The sequence below is a fragment of the Rana temporaria genome, chromosome 2, assembly GCF_905171775.1.
Source record: "Rana temporaria chromosome 2, aRanTem1.1, whole genome shotgun sequence".
NCBI lineage: Eukaryota > Metazoa > Chordata > Amphibia > Anura > Ranidae > Rana > Rana temporaria.
The window spans coordinates 320,979,064-320,995,581 of NC_053490.1; the positions used below are offsets into that span (position 1 = coordinate 320,979,064).

At 39.4% G+C, this 16,518-nt stretch overlaps 1 protein-coding gene across 2 annotated transcripts in view; it reads left to right on the forward strand.

Moving 5' to 3' along the window:
* Positions 1-6,968: 6,968 nt before the first annotated feature.
* Positions 6,969-16,518, forward strand: part of TAFA3 (TAFA chemokine like family member 3) — a 558,411-nt gene continuing 548,861 nt past the window's right edge. Inside the window, exon 1 of one of the 2 annotated variants that reach the window (XM_040337473.1) lies at positions 6,969-7,460. The gene's annotated coding sequence lies outside the window, so the exon portion shown is untranslated. The remainder of the gene's footprint in view (positions 7,461-16,518) is intronic. The other variant, XM_040337474.1, reaches the window with a different exon arrangement.

The window sequence follows — 16,518 nt, forward strand, 5'->3', positions numbered from 1 at the left end:
CAGGCGATCATCAACGCTGTCTACTAACTGATTGATTACATACAATTAGCGACAATTGGTCACAGGCAGTGGTGGATCATGTGACTGCTTTTAGATGGGTGTATATATTTGAGATGTATTTGATTTTGTTTTAGCTATGACTAAGCACTGAAACCCCAGTGTGAAACACGTCAGCTATATAACCCACTGCTTGCTGTGCTTTGTAGTGCTTTATTCCTTCATTACAAGTTTTAGGCCGTGTACACACCAGCAAACATGTACGATGAAACCGGTCCGCCGGACCGTTTTCACCGTACATGTCTGCCCGGGGCTTTCTGTACGATGGCTGTACTAACCATCGTACAGAAAGCCGCGCGTAAACAATACGCGGGGCGTGTCCGCGGTGTCGCCGCGTCGATGACGCGGTGTCGCCGCGACAATGACGCGGCGACGTGGGCGGGCCTGCCAGTTAAATGCTTCCACGCATGCGTCAAAGTCATTCGACTTTGACGAGGGAGGGATGGTGGGCGCTCGGACATGTACGGTAGGTCTGTACAGACGACCGAACATGTCCGAGCGGGCAGGATTCCAGCGGATTGTTTTAAAACAAGTCCATGAATATTTGTCCGCTGGGAAAAGGCCCGGCGGGCAAATGTTTGCTGGAATCCTGCACGCTCGGGCCTACACACGACCGAACATGTCTGCTGAAACTGGCCCGCGGACCAGTTTCAGCAGACATGTTTGGTCGTCTGTACGGGGCCTTATAGTTATCAGCCAATCACCACTGTCACATGATCATAAATCCTGCCCCGCTCCTGGCATCCTAAACCCCCTAAGGCACACTGGGGTGCGAATTCCAGCTCTGTTATCTCTGCAAAGAGATAACAGAGCTGTTCAGTGGATAACAGAGCTGTTCAGTGGATCATCTGGGTTGTAGCTGCGAATTTGGTGACCTGGGAGAGGGGAGGGGGGGAAGTGTAGTGAGCAGGGAGTGAAATCCTGTTAAGAACTGAACACATCTGCGAATCAGATGCGTGCCCATAGAAGATAATGGGCCTGAATTCACACCCGAGCCGCACTGCAATGCCTGGAAAACGCACACGTTCGCACATATGTGAACCAGCCTCATTAAAATCAATGTATTTTATAATGTTATGCGAATTGTAAACTAATTTGCATAGGTGTGAACGGGGCCTCAAGGGTCGGGAGACATCGGCTACAAAGGTGTTAAAATTAGGGTTTACAGCTACCATTAATGATACCTACAGTATGTACATTTGATTGTGTTTTATATCTACATACTATTTCCAGCTTGCATAATATATTTTTTTTCTACATGTTATTTCTAGTAAAGAAAATACATTTGGACACACGCCATACATGCCATAGCATTTGATTAATTAGTCAGTAACGTCACTGAATTTTAACAATAAAACTTTTGGAGTACTACAAATATAAAAATAAGCTGTTTATGGAGGGCCATCATTTGGACTGGTGTTTAAAACATTGAAAGTGGTTCTAAAGGCAGAAGTTTTTTTTTACCGTAATGCATTCTCTGCATTAGGTTAAAAAACTTCTGTATGCAACTCCCCCCCCCACCTTATACCTACCTGAGCCCAATCTTGGTCCAACGCTTTGCCCGAGAACAGAAACTCTTTCAACTCTCTCCCTCCTCATTGGCTCAGACACAGCAGCGAGAGCCATTGGTTCCTACTACTGTCAATCACAGACAGTGAAGATGAGATGGGAGGTGCAGATGGAGCCAAGCTATGCTCTGTGTATCAATGGACACATAGAGCTGGCTCAGGAGAGGGCCGCTTGTTATGGGGGCACCTGGCGGGGGGTGGGGCAGGAGTGTCAACGGGGGACCCGAAAAGAGGAGGATAGGGGCTGCTCTGTGCAAAACCATTGCAGTGCAGGTAAGTAATATGCACTGCGCCCATCAGTGCCGCCTATGTGTGCCCATCAGTGCCGCATACCAGCGCCGCCAATCAGTGCCACCTCATCTGTGCCCGTCAGTACTACCTCATCGTTGTCCATCAGTGCCATCTCATCAGTGCCGCCATATCAGTGCCCGTAATCGAAAGAGAAAATGTACTTATTTACAAAAAAATTAACAGAAAAAAATAAAAACGTATATTTTTTTCAAAATGTTCAGTCTTTTTTTAGTTGTTGCTCAAAAAAAAATCGCAGAGGTGACCAAATACCACCAAAAGAAAGCTCTATTTGTGGGGAAAAAAGGACGCCAATTGTGTTTGGGTACAGTGTAGCATGACCACGCAATTGCCATTCAAAGTGCGACAGTGCTGAAAGCTGAAAATTGGCTTGGGCGGGAAGGTGCGTAAGTGCCCGGTATGGAAGTGGTTAAAGGCAGATTTTTCTTTAAATAGAAAACATGTCACACTTACCTGCTCTGCGCAGTGGTTTTGCACTGAGCAGCACCAATCCTCTGGTGGAGGAGAATATTGTTTTGACTTTGAACTTGCCTTTCTATGGTTATATATTCTTTATATATTGTATATAAACAAAGCTTAGCTGAGCTGGAGTTTTTATTTTGCCAGTTGCCTGTTGTTCTTCATTGTGTGCTGCATTCAAAGCCCCTGTGACTGTATACAAAATAAATAAAAAAATAGTATATATATTGTTCAGGAGAACTTTACTGAGAACATTTTGGGGGCTGTCTTTGCTGACCTCTCCTTCTGAAAAATGCTAGGTTCCAAACTGTTATGCAAGTCTAATAAATCTTTATTTTTGATACAGAACAAGCATCTAGAATAGATCATGATGTTTTACTTCATTTTGTCTCAGCTGGCTGCATGCTTGTTCCAAATTCACGACTCGGCATGTATTAAATTTCGACACTGCCAGGTAACTGGCATTTTCCTAAAGAGGTGGACAATGGCAGCTCCTTGTATAGGTTCCCTTAGAAAATGATTACACATTTTGGGGCAGATCCACAAAAGAATTACGTTGGCGTATCTATTGATAGGCTGCGTCATTTTAAAGTTCCTGCGTCGTATCTTTGTTTTGTATCTACAAAACAAGATACGACTGCATCTGGGATCAATCCGACAGGCGTACGTCTTAGTACGCCGTCGGATCTTAGGTGCAATTTTCTGCAGGCCGCTAGGTGGCATTTCCGTCGAATTCCGCGTCGAGTATGCAAATTAGCTAGTTACGGCGATCCACAAACGCATTTTTTTACGTCGTTTGCGTTCGGCTTTTTCCGGCGTATAGTTAAAGCTGCTACATGGTGGCGTACTCAATGTTAAGTATGGCCGTCGTTCGCGCGTCGAAATTTAGATCATTTACGTTCTTTGCGTAAGTTGTTCGCGAATAGGGAATTGCGTAGAATGACGTCAGAGTCGTAAGCATTGGCTTATTCCGGTTTAATTTCAAGCATGCGCACTGGGATACCCCCACGGACGGCGCATGCGCCGTTCAAAAAAAACATTGTTTACGTCGGGTCACGATGTATTTACATAAAACACGCCCCCATCACATCGTTTTGAATTGCGCACCCTTACACCGCCAAAGATACAATACGCTGCCATAACTTACGGCGCGCATTCTTTGAGGATTTGAAAGAAAAAAAAAGTTAAGGCGGCGTAGTGTATCTTAGATACGCTACGCCCGGTGGGAATATGCGCCGCGCTACGTGGATCTGCCCCTTTATGTATGTGGCTAACAATGTCTAAAGTCTCAGAAGGAAAATATAATCACTAGGTAACCTTTAAATACCAATGATGAGAGAAACAGACTGGATGGATGGATCTGAGAGAGCAGATTAAAAAAAAAAAAATGCTAATCTGCATTTACTGTATAGTAGGTTATAAAGTGATGAGCTTATTAATAATGATCAGCATGCAATATAATCACATTGATTGCTACTCACTCTTTACTTTCCCCAAATTCATAGGTAAGTCAGGACATTTAAAAAAACTTCCATGCATAAGACAAAAACTTTTTTCCTGGTTTTCATAGGGACAGTGGATTTTAAATAGCCTCAGAGCTCTACTGAAGATATTTTCAACTACACTGTACCTGTTTTTTGGTGAGATTTACTAAAATACAGAAACTGATGCCAATAGAATCTGGTGCAGTTGTGCATAGTAACCAATAAGCTTCTAGGTTTAATGTCAAATCGCATGCCACATCAGAGTCTATTTCCGGCAACGGCACCACCCAAATCAGTGCACCAGAGCCATACTATGTAGGGATCTTACTACAAGACAGTTTGGGGCTAAACACAGGGGGAGATTTACTAAAACTGGTGCACACGGAATCTGGCGGCGACTTTGGGGGCGATTTCAATAGACATCTGTGCATGAACCCGCATAGATGTATTTCAAATCGTTCCTGAATTCGCAATGAAATGTGGGTTTGAAATTGTTCAAGTTCAGCTGAACTCGCACGATTTCAAACCCGCATCCAATATGAACAAGGGATTATTGAGAAAGCTTAATTGAACACCCTGGGGCAGATTTAGAAAGAGATACGACGGTGTATCTCCTGATACACCGTCGTATCTCTGAGTTCTGCCGGTCGTATCTATGCGCCTGATTCATAGAATCAGGTTACGCATAGATCTCCCTAAGATCCGACAGGTGTAAGTGACTTACACCATTGGATCTTAGGCTGCAATCTCACTCTGGCCGCTAGGTGGTGCTTCCGTTTGTATACGCGAGGAATATGCAAATGAGGAGTTACGCCGATTCAGAAACGAACGACCGCCCGGCGTTTTTTTTTTACGTCGTTTGCGTTCGGCTTTTTCCGGCGGCATATCCTATGTTAAGTATGGCCGTCGTTCCCGCGCCGAGTTTTGAATTTTTTACGTTGTTTGTGTAAGTCGTTCGCGAATACAGATGGACGTAATTTACGTTCACGTCGAAACCAATGATGTCCTAGCGACGTCATTTAGAGCAATGCACACTGGGAAATTTTACGGACGGCGCATGCGCAGTTCATTCGGCGCGGGGACGCGCCTGATTTGAATTTTACACGCCCCCTACTCGCGGAATTTGAATTCCGTCGGGGGATTTACAATACGCTGCCGCAAGTTTACAGGCAAGTGCTTTATGAATAAAGCACTTGCCTCAAAAACTTACGGCGGCGTAACGTAAATCAGATAGGTTACGCGGATCTAAAGATCCGCTCACCTATCTGAATCTAGCCCACTAAAGCTAGAAGCTAATTGGTTACTAGTCACAGCTGCACCATATTCTGTGTGCACCAGTTTTGGTAAATCTCCACCTTAGCCTGGGTTCACACCGGTGCGTGAGGAACACAGCGTGTGATTCGCACAGGAATTTCACCGCATTCCTGTGCACATCACATGCCGTGTCTGTGCGGTGCGATTTGAGCCATACATTTTAAATGGCTCAAATCGCATCTCATCCACACCGAAATGGTACAAGACCTTTTTTTTCCTGGGCCCTTAAATCTCATCGCATGGGTGTTTACACCCATGCAATGCGATTCTGGCTATAATACTGCATTTTGCGATCTGTATCGGGGTGTCGTAAGTCTAACATTGACACCTTCAGCAGATTGCATGGATGGCATGCGATTGCTATGCAGTGCAATGTGTTGGGAGGAAATTGCAGCGATTTTTGAATGTTTCCTGCATCGCATCAGTACAGTAAATACAGTAGGGAATGGATACCAAGCGCCCTGAGGCGATTCAGTTCGCATGTGTTGCGCTATATAAGTTTTTCACTCACTCGCATCAGTGTGAACCATACATTTTGTACAGGTCAAATCGCATCTCATCCACACCAAAATTTTGCAGGATTTTTCTTTCCCCCCCGCACCTGAACCGCATCGCATGGGTGTTCACACCCATGCGATGCAATTCTGGCTATCATACTGCATTTTGCGCTCTGTATCGGGGTGTCATTGGTCTAACACTGACACCCGCAGCAGATTGCATGAACGCTGTGCGATTGCTATGCAGCGCAATGCACCTTGTGTATTTCCCACATCGCATCAGTGTGAACCAGGGCTAAGGGTATTTATATATATTTATAAATGTTGTCACCCAAGATTCACCTATTTTACACATATGATTAAAAAGGGTAACTGTTGTGTGAAAGCTATGCAAATTCGGTAAAAACATTAATAAATAAATAAGTGAAGTAATATAAACTACTAGCACACCTTATAAATACAGAAAAAAAAAGAATAAATCAGTTTATGTTATACAGTAAAACCTTGGTTTGAGAGTAACTTGGTTTGAGAGCGTTTTGCAAGACAAGCAAAATATTTTAATCAACTTTGCCTTGATACACAAGCGATGTCTTGATATAAGAATAGCGTCATGTTACAACTATGTATAAAAAGAAGAGAGGAGCCTCTAAGTATAGCAATATGGTTACATTTAATGAAGGTACAACATTTAGCAACTTTTTTCTACACTTAGAGGCACCTCTCTTCTCTTTTATACCCTGTAAAAAAATGCTTTGATATACAAGTGCTTTGGATTACAAGCATGCTTCTGGAACGAATTATGCTCACAAACCAAGGTTTTACTGTATAAGCAAATGTTGCCTAAGTGGCTCATTGAGTAAAACAAAGAGTTTCTGTTCAGCAAAACTAAACGGTAAAATCAATTTGCTGTGTATTCTCTAGCATTCATCCCTATTGTTCATCTCTAAACACCCTAGAAATAGTGCTTATGTTGTACTTGCTGCTCTGTTTGCCACCTGCCTTTATCAGATACATAAATAAGCTCCATAAATTGTGTCTAATTATAGAGCTTCGTATTTTTGTGTACACATTTTCACGGTGCTGCTGCTGCCAACACAAAGGTGCTTATTTGCTGAATTCCATTTTTGCAGACTCTACCTTTGCTACGCATCCTATTATTTACTAGTTGTGTGTGTTATAACCAGAGAAGCCACTAGGGGACACTGTGCCTCTTCCATAGCACAGGCACCCCATCCTACCTCCTTCACAGTCCCTGAGGATTCTGCTTAAGCTAAGGCTGCCAATGAAGTCAAAGCCTAATGCATTTCTCTGTGGTACCACAGGCTGCATCTCTTTCAAATTACAGTGCAGGCGGACCAGACAGCATTTTCTGAATTAGCATCTCCGGGACTCCTCTGCTCACACACACAACACTGTGCACATCTGAGGTCCAGCAAAGTACCTGTCTGCTTTATCCAGGGACATCAGCTCTCCACCACCACTTTGGATTAGGGGGGGAACTCTAAATTTCTTTTTTTTCTCTCTCCAAAAAAAGCACAGCAGCCAGGAGTTTCTGGAGGGGAGGGGAGGACCCACCTTGGCCACCTGCTCTCTTTTGATTCTTATTATTGTCCCTCTATTTTGGATAGCTAATGGATGGGTGAATGCAACCTTGGTGCTGAAGAATGAGCTAAGTTTGTTGAGTTCCATCAGGCAGCAAGATGCATGCATGCACAATTATGGAATTGTAACTTGGATATTTGATGGATATCGATTCTAAAGAAAGGCTACAGGTAGGTCTTATGTGCCTTATTATTCTTACTGAGATTCACTTATAAACCTGCTCATCAATTCTAGCTAGCAATCACTGTTTTAATCAAACACAAGTGTCTGCATGCATACAATAGCAATAACAGTAGAAAAAAAGAATGAAAAATTAAAAATGACAACGTATTGCTCCCCCGCACTTTTTTTTTTTTTTCCAATTCATTTGAAGAGCAATTTATTTGCTGTAATCGATCATTCAGACGTGTTAATGATTTGGAGGGGTAATTGGAGGGGGGAGATCAGCATATGATTACTGGATAAAGTTTGGCTCACTGGCTCACATTGAACAGTACTTTCATGCTCTGCTGTATTTGCCTTGTTCAGGAATCAAAGCATCTGGTTAATTGGGTGAATGAATTGAATATCTGAGATTTCCTTGAATAACCAAGCAAGAAAAAAAAAAAAACACAAAGCCAGCATTTTATACATGGCTTTTAAGCAGCTCAGCTGAATTCCTGATGTTATGGTGTATGTGGTATGCAGTTCAGGTACTTTGATGTCCTGCAGATTGTATGTAAAATTCTCAACATTGTAATGTATTATGCCTCTGGCTCATAGCTGTCTTATATTAAAATGCCTTTCACATTTTCAAGGACCCAGTCTAGCAAAAAGTGCTTATCCAATTAAAAAGAAATGCATGTGGTATACAAATTGTGGGGGAAAAGCTGATTTATTCTGCTTTTAGGACACACACATACATATGCAGTCGAAAGAGAAAACATATGTATCATATGTATCAAAATACAGTGACAGTGATATACACTGTATTATTTTCCTGCCAAAAACTGAGAGGCAATAAAAAATAATAAAATAATTAAATTATATATATTATTAGTTTTAACTTATATATATATATATATATATATATATATATATATATATATATATATATATATATATATATATATATATATATACATATATATATATATATATATATATATATATATATATATATATATATATATATATACACACACCTCACACGTATGTGTGTCTATATACTCCTGGGAGATCAAGAAGGGACATCTCCCCTTATGATGGAATCAATGATAAGAATCAAATGAGAAGTTTATGTATATGTGTATATATATATATATATATATATATATATATATATATATATATATATATATATATATATATATATATATATTGTGTGTGTGTAATATTATAATTATTACGAGTACGAACATTTGGAAGTGTACTATGGACCAATATTGCACGTGTATTGCCAATTTTATATCTATAGCTGCACCGACTATTTTAGAGTTTTATGTTTTTAACGCCATGGTCAAACTTTTGTGAAATGAATAAAAAATATTATTAGGAACGTTTTTTTATTTATTTTTTATGTGTGATTTTAGGGTTATATGATTTTACATCATTCGATGGTGAAAAATCTATTTCAGGATGGAACTGTGTTCTGAATGACATATCTGGACATTTAAAATGTGATTTGGTATTCGTCTAGTCAGCATTCTCCTTTTTTTGCGGTTTCTGTGGTTAGTTGCAGGGAAAGTCTATTATAGGCCTTTTATACCTGGGAATGTGTCTGAATCGTTCCTCGTTATCTTACAGCCAGGCCAAGATTTGCAGAATCCCAGTGGAAATCCGGTAGCTTTTTCAGGAACAAATGACAATTTAATTCTGCATCCCAGTAGCATGCATTGATAACTTCCTTATGGTAACTGTTGATTAGTTTTTGCTGGCTTAAACTAATTTTTGCCATTTATCGCAGTGCATGGGGTGATGTGAGCACTGCTATACTAAGCTCTTCCCAGCTTCAGGTCTCCTAATGATGAGTTCCTTAATAGCTGCAGGGCATTTTCAGCTAGAAGTAGAAAATATCACATAAAAGGAAACTTCACAGGTTTGTACTACACACTGAATCTGGCAAGGTGCAGCATATTTTACAGTATGATCTCCCCCCTGCTAGTGTACTGCAATATATGAATGTAAATATGAATACTGGTTGTTTTTAAAGTAGTGCTAAGCGTAATGGTGATTTGTATGATGCAGTAACCTATAGCAACCATTGATCACCTTTTAGAACACAATTATAGACCGTTTCTGATTGGATGCAATGGCTTAATGCCCTTAGCGCATCACTTTTTCCCTCCTAAATATACAAAATATATTAAATGTTTCCATGTTTTAGCAAGATATGTTACTATGAGATAAGTATATTCTATGGAATTAAGTAGTTGACTTGGAAGAAAGAAAAAAATGAGTTAAATATGTATATATACTGTTTATATAGCACACATACAACCAAAATACAGAATGGCACAAGAAATAACTTTTTTCTAAATGAGCTCCACTACATGTAAAATTATTTGCCAAGGAAAGCGTTTGGTTACCCTAGGATATTGTATTCTCTTAAAAGATAACAAGAATGGAAATGTTTGAATTTCCTTTATGTCCTCTTGGGTCTTTAATAAAAAATAATTGAAAAACCTAAGTGCATAGGCCTGAAATAAAGCTGTTTAGTAATCATCGCCTAAAGGTTAAACTGACATTGTGCATTCGTACAAAGGGGCCAGGCCTTCTAAGTAGATTATCTCTTCTACTCAGGCATAATTGGTAATAAACGTTATCATCACAGGACATTTGGTTAAGCTGTAAAAGATATACCTATTTGTCCGTATTTAGTAGGAAGGTTTGAGGCTTTCCTAACCGTATTTAGAATTGGTCATGTATGGGCTCAAGTAAAGTTTATTCTAAACATGCAGAAATGTGCGCAATAACTCAATTGACACAACTTTTCCTGATCAAATAGGAGTTGCACAGTATATGTAAGGTGAGCAAGAGAAAGGGCATATATGCCTGTCAAGATAACACAATCCCAAGTGCAATCCTAACATAACTATTTTGTCAGATGCTCCATTTAAAAACTTGACTTCTAAACTTCAAAAGATGCTATACAAAAAGTTAAATTGTTCTTTACAGAAATGATTTAAAAACTGTTGGATGGTATAATTGGAATACAACATAGTACACAGTGATAATGTTCCTAACGGATCATTGCCAAGTGCTGAGATTTAATTTGGGCACATTATGATAGTTTGGCTGGATAGCTATTTTTTCTGAGCTGCTGCTAAAAGCTATGATCTACGTGAAAGGTCATCTGGCATGCACTGAACAATGTGTTTGCACGTAGGGTAAAATGTTGGTCACATAATAGGCTGTTTGATATGTGGGAAAAAAGGTGATACTGTAGTGAATGAAAAAGTTCATTCCATTATCTATGCATTGTATGAAAATTTTGGTAACAGAGAACATCAGGGAGTATGGTAAACTTTTTACTCTAATAAAGGTGCCGAATAACGCTGAGAGTCTGTATTGATCACTTGGAGGAGAACAAATAGTGACTTTTTATATAATGTAAAAAAAAGGCGGCACTTATGGGATTTTAAATGTAAACATTTAGTGATAAGGTTCATTTTGGGCCCATTTTCTCTTATATGTGTGCAATGGCAACACACACATAGATATATTATAGTATATACTATGTGAGCGTGTATATATATATATATATATATATACACACAGGCATACCCCACTTTTAAGTACGCAATGGGGTTTATTTACTAAAACTGGAAAGCGCAAAATCAGGCTCACTTCTGCATATAAACCAATGAGCTTCTAACCCCAGCTTCTTCAATTAAGCTTTGGTAATCAAACCTGGAAGCTCATTGGTTTCTGTGCAGAAGTGAGCCTGATTTTGCGCTTTCCAGTTTTAGTAAATAAACCCCATTGTGTACTTAAAAGTGGGGTATGCCTGTAGATAGATATATCTATATATATATATATATATATATATATATATATATATATATATATATATATATATATATATATATATATCTATATATATATATAGATATATCTATAGATATATATATATAAATCTATCTATCTATCTATATAGATATATCTATCTATATATATATATATATATATAGATAGATAGATAGATAGATAGATAGATAGATAGATAGATAGATAGATATATCTATCTATATCTATGTGTATATATATATATATATATATATATATATATATATATATATATATATATATGTAACTTTTTTTTTAGGGCTTACTTACCTTAACTACTGTATTGCTCAGTTTCTCTGAATTCTCTGCTAGTCACTGATGGGTGGTTTGCATTTAAGCAGCTGTGGAGGGAGCTGTTCAGGTGCTGAAATAAGGAATGCTAGGCCTGTACATTATAAAGCAAAAGCTGGAGTGACCTTGAAAAAGGGATAGTGAAAAGTGCAGGTGTAATAAGGATTCCAACGGCTGTCTTGTATAACCAATACATTTTTACAGGGAGGAAATATCTAGCTGTGAAATAGGAAGGCTCTGCTCTTGTGACTGTTTCATAGAAAAAAGGTGGAGAGAAATTAAATATTTCTTAACCCTTTGTAGCCAAGCTCCCACATTCTCTGCTTTATTTAATAGGACAAGGCAATTATGCAGACTATAATTACATTACGGCACCAAACAGAAAGTAGGCGTTAAAAGGCTATTTTAATTGATGGGAAAATAAAAAGGAAATATTATTTCATTATTCTAGATCTAAAATTTAAAATGAAATATTTGAGGCTATTTAAAAAGGGTATTGCAAGAGGTTACGATGTGCAAAGTAACCCAAATCATGGCAACAATGAGATTTTACATGTTTAGAACAGTCAGAAGGAGTGCTGATTTATGCTTGATCTTATTGTGAAATAAACATTCTGTCCAACTGAACATGTTTAGGCTAGAGTGAAAAAAGATGTTTGTTCTAATAGGATAAATATATATACGAATATATACAGTATACAGTATATATATATATATATATATATATATATATATATATATATATATATATATATATATATATATATATATATACAGTGGGGAAAATAATTATTTGATCCCCTGCAGATCTATGAGTTTGCCCACTTACAAAGAAATGAAGGGTCTATAATTTTTGTCATAGATGTATTTTAAATGATAGAGACAGAATATCAACCAAAATTCAGAAAAAAACACCTAAAATAAATGCTATAAATTAAGTTGCAGTTTAGTGAGTAAAATAAATATTTGATCCCCAAGCAAAACATGACTTAATACTTGGTGGAGAAACCCTTGTTGGCAAACACAGAGGTAAGACGATTCTTGTAGTTGGGGACCAGGTTTTCACACATCTCAGGAGATATTTTGGTCCTCTCTTCTTTACAGATCTTCTCTAAATCCTTAAAGGGTAAGTTTCAGCTCCCTATATACATTTTCTATAGGATTAAGGGCTGGACACTGACTAGGCCACTCCATGACCCTAATGTGCCTCTTATTGAACACCCGTCTTCAGTATTTTTGCTGAGGGAAGAAGGTTCTCATTCAAGATTTTACAATACCTGGCCTTGTCCATTGGCCCATCAAAGCGGCAAAGTCGGGCCTGTATCTTTAGCATAGAAACGTCCCCAAAGCATAATGTTTTCACCTCCATGCTTGACTTATATATAAATACAAAAGGCACAAATAAGTGTAGCTCTGTAATCTACAACACATTATTTACATCTCTGTGTTCACTGTCTGTGTTCGGGACCGTGCAGTGCACCCACATGACTGTCAAATTGGGAGCAGTGGCTGTGTCTGTCCAGCTGCTGCATCCTAATGAACATAATTGGGACTGCCTGCAAGGTGATGAAAGAAACACATGTGCATCCCTTTGCGGGCACAGTCCTCATATGGATGATCATCTGTAGTATGCCCAGTGAACAAGGCCTACGTCTTAGCCTGGAATGGTTTTCTTTCATTGACATTTCTTGCCTAATATGGTACTCAACTTCTCTATTATTTTGACCACCCATGGCAAGCACAAATGCCAATCTCCAAATGCATAATTTAGTGAAACATATATATATATATTTTAAATTAATTGGTTTAGTGCGCTGTTCCCCCAACTCTGGTAATTGGAAAATGATATCATTGCCTGCTTTACACATGGTTATGCCACTGATGCTACTATTGTTTCCAGATCTACTTCTTGCTTGTTGCTGCAATATGCAGAATTCACTAGAACACGGTAGTTGCTGACTACCTAGTTGTATTACTAAGCATTATGCAGTGACATATGGTTCATAGATCCAATGCACCCTGTCATATGCATCCCTGCTGCAGACTGCAAGTAGTCAGATTCACACACACACAGGTATGGTCTGATCAGAAAGCTGAAAATGGAGCAAATGCAAATAGACAGTATTTAAAAGAGACTAGAAAACATTTCTCTGCATAATCATGTAGCACCATATGTTTGTTATGATTTTTAACTAATGTTTGCTTGGAAATGCCTTAAATTTATTTTTCAGCAAATGTGTTTCCTGCCCTCACACTCCAGTGCTATGTTCTAGCATCATAACATTTGTCCTTATGTACAGTTGTACTGGGCTAAATGAAAGGATTGTGTCTTGCCAGGTCAGTTAGAATGCACTGGAAGGCATGGTCAGACTCTGATGCGTACTTGACTGCACTGTCACATTTATGCTTTGTTCACACTCTGTAGGCATCATCGTTAATGTGAACAAAGCCTTAGACCCACTGTGTAACTGTTAGTAAGGGAAAGTGAATGTTTGGCCCCGTACACACGGTCGAACATGTCCGCTGAAACTGGTCCGCGGACCAGTTTCCGCGGACATGTCCGACCGTGAGTACGGCCTAGCGGACAGGTTTCCAGCGGACAAAAGTTTCTTAGCAAGCTAAGAAACTTGTCCGCTGGAAACATGTCCGTCGGACATGTCCGATGGTTAGTACACCTAATCGGACATGTCCGCTGGATATGACGTGCAACCAGCGTCCCGAAATCCCGCGCATGCGTCAAATTGATTCGACGCATGCGTGGAAGCATTGCACTTCCGTGTTTGAGAACGTTGATGTCTTCTACGTCACCGTGTTCTCTGTCCGCTGGGATTTTGGTCTGATGGTGTGTACACACATCAGACCAAAAGCTCCCAGGAGACATGTCCGACGAAAACGGTCCGTGGACCGTTTTCATCTGACATTTCTCCTCGTGTGTACGGGGCCTAAGACTATACAAATGGGAGTTGTTAGTGCAAGTCTATCCAACGAAATATTTTTTTCTTTGGCTTTTTTTAGCATGCATCTCTGGGAATCGACAATGGAGTCCTTTATGAACCTTTTACACAAACTTTTGTGTGCAAAATGTCAATTCCAGTACTTAAAAATCTGAAAAACCACATTAGGATAAATATTTAAATAAATTGCATACCACAATAAACCAAAGGCACTGACTGGTCTTTAGTTTTCTCAAGTTTTATACATAGTCATATATAAACTTTTAAAACGGGTTCTCCTTCTTAAAGAACCTGTTCCGAAACACATATATGGAATTCTGCCTCTTTGTTCAAAAACGACTTTTTGCCAGGCGGTCGTGCTAATTCTATGGATTCAATACTTTCTAAGCCACTGACTGGATAGAATATTTGTATCAGAAATTATGACTTCCGTTTTTGTCATACTTGTTCTGGTTGGTGGCTTATAAAGTACTAAAGCCAGGCACAACTGAGAAACTATCATTATAAGACACAGATCGGCAATGGTAGTATTTGCATATCTCTAAGGATAGGGTTTCAAATGTGTGTTTGTGTGGACAAAATGTGGAAAATATATTTTCAGCTCTTCGGCTGTACGAGGCTGGGCAGTACAATGAGTACTAATAATGCTTAAGGTAGTATGAACCCAGTTATGAATACCCACAACACAGTACAGTATGCTTGCTTGCTTACTTAGGTACTTACTTGCTTACTTTTACTTACTCCATACAGGGAGTGCAGAATTATTAGGCACGTTGTATTTTTGAGGATTAATTTTATTATTGAACAACAACCATGTTCTCAATGAACCCAAAAAACTCATTAATATCAAAGCTGAATATTTTTGGAAGTAGTTTTTAGTTTGTTTTTAGTTTTAGCTATTTTAGGGGGATATCTGTGTGTGCAGGTGACTATTACTGTGCATAATTATTAGGCAACTTAACAAAAAAAAATATATACCCATTTCAATTATTTATTTTTACCAGTGAAACCAATATAACATCTCAACATTCACAAATATACATTTCTGACATTCAAAAACAAAACAAAAACAAATCAGTGACCAATATAGCCACCTTTCTTTGCAAGGACACTCAAAAACCTGCCATCCATGGATTCTGTCAGTGTTTTGATCTGTTCACCATCAACATTGCGTGCAGCAGCAACCACAGCCTCCCAGACACTGTTCAGAGAGGTGTACTGTTTCCCCTCCTTGTAAATCTCACATTTGATGATGGACCACAGGTTCTCAATGGGGTTCAGATCAGGTGAACAAGGAGGCCATGTCATTCGTTTTTCTTCTTTTATACCCTTTCTTGCCAGCCACGCTGTGGATTACTTGGACGCGTGTGCTGGAGCATTGTCCTGCATGAAAATCATGTTTTTCTTGAAGGATGCAGACTTCTTCCTGTACCACTGCTTGAAGAAGGTGTCTTCCAGAAACTGGCAGTAGGACTGGGAGTTGAGCTTGACTCCATCCTCAACCCGAAAAGGCCCCACAAGCTCATCTTTGATGATACCAGCCCAAACCAGTACTCCACCTCCACCTTGCTGGCGTCTGAGTCGGACTGGAGCTCTCTGCCCTTTACCAATCCAGCCACGGGCCCATCCATCTGGCCCATCAAGACTCACTCTCATTTCATCAGTCCATAAAACCTTAGAAAAATCAGTCTTGAGATATTTCTTGGCCCAGTCTTGACGTTTCAGCTTGTGTGTCTTGTTCAGTGGTGGTCGTCTTTCAGCCTTTCTTACCTTGGCCATGTCTCTGAGTATTGCACACCTTGTGCTTTTGGGCACTCCAGTGATGTTGCAGCTCTGAAATATGGCCAAACTGGTGGCAAGTGGCATCTTGGCAGCTGCACGCTTGACTTTTCTCAGTTCATGGGCAGTTATTTTGCGCCTTGGTTTTTCCACACGC